This window comes from Octopus bimaculoides, chromosome 5 (genome assembly GCF_001194135.2).
Source record: "Octopus bimaculoides isolate UCB-OBI-ISO-001 chromosome 5, ASM119413v2, whole genome shotgun sequence".
Taxonomy (NCBI): Eukaryota; Metazoa; Mollusca; class Cephalopoda; order Octopoda; family Octopodidae; genus Octopus; species Octopus bimaculoides.
In genome coordinates this window covers 94,452,880-94,454,184 of record NC_068985.1, presented here as the reverse complement: position 1 = coordinate 94,454,184, position 1,305 = coordinate 94,452,880, and positions in this window count along the sequence as shown.

Here is a 1,305-nt window from a genome sequence, read left to right as displayed (position 1 = left end):
GTTATATATATTTGTAAGTCCTGGTATTTTTGTTATGTATTTGTCTGAATATTTTATTATTATTATTATTATTATTATTATTATTATTATTATTATTATTATTATTATTATTATTATCATTATTATTATTATTATTATTATTATTATTAGTAGTATTATTATTATTATTATTATTATTATTATTATTATTATTATCCTTTCATTTCCAATGCAAACCTCAATGCAGTAAATCGATTTTCTCAAAGGACGGATGGCATTTGTGCTTTCTCACACTTTTGTGTGCTCGCAGTATTCCTGTAGTCATTAAGACTGTGCCAACATCAGCCTGTATAAATGTCATCAGTATTGTCGTATTTGTTCACTTTAATCGTTCGTAACAAAAAAAGACGAGGATGTACACAGAATTTAATATTGACATATCTAGTAGAGACCTCGACACTTAAGCAGCGAAACATTTTACAATATGTGCGTTTTAACATATATATATGCGATTAAAATTACACCAATGATAAATATTACGTCGATATTACGATTGTGAGGTTGTGAGCTCGAACCGCGGACCGGAATGCGTGTCGTGTTCTTGAGCAAGACACTTTATTTCACTGTAGAAGTGAGTTGCGACGTCACTGGTGTGAAGCTGTATTGGCTCCTTTGCCTTTCCCTTGGATGACATCGGTGGTGTGGAGAGGAGAGGCTAGTATGCATGGGCGACTGCTGACCTTCCATAAACAACCTTGCCCGGACTTGTGCCTCGGAGGGTAACTTTATAGGTGCAACCTTATGTTCATGACCGAAGGGGTCTCAGCATATATATATATATATATATATATATATATATATATGAGAGAGAATGTTGCAGTTGTTACCTCACCCGTTATACACCGTGATTTCGGCAGGGCTCAACCCTCCAGACTTCAAATAGGAGCTGAGTTCTTCATTTTCATTATCATCACCACCATGAACTTGTTCTTCTTAGTTGAGAGAGAGAAAGAGATAGAGAGAGAGAATGAGAGAGCTAGAGAAAGTGAGTCAGTGAGTGAGCGAGTGGGTGAGTATGAGAGAGTATGAGATAACAGGAAGAGCTCGATTGGTAGATAGGGAGACAGAGAGTGAACACAACTTTTTGGGGTGTATGTAATACAGATTTATTGAGTTATTGAATACAATAATAGCTAATAATTGTTGTTAAGTTTCTGTTAGAGGTCTAGAGAATGTAAATACATATTTGTCTCGTGTAGTCATGTATGTTCATACCTTACTTATATTCCTTAACATTATCGATTATATGATTGACTAATTTTATAT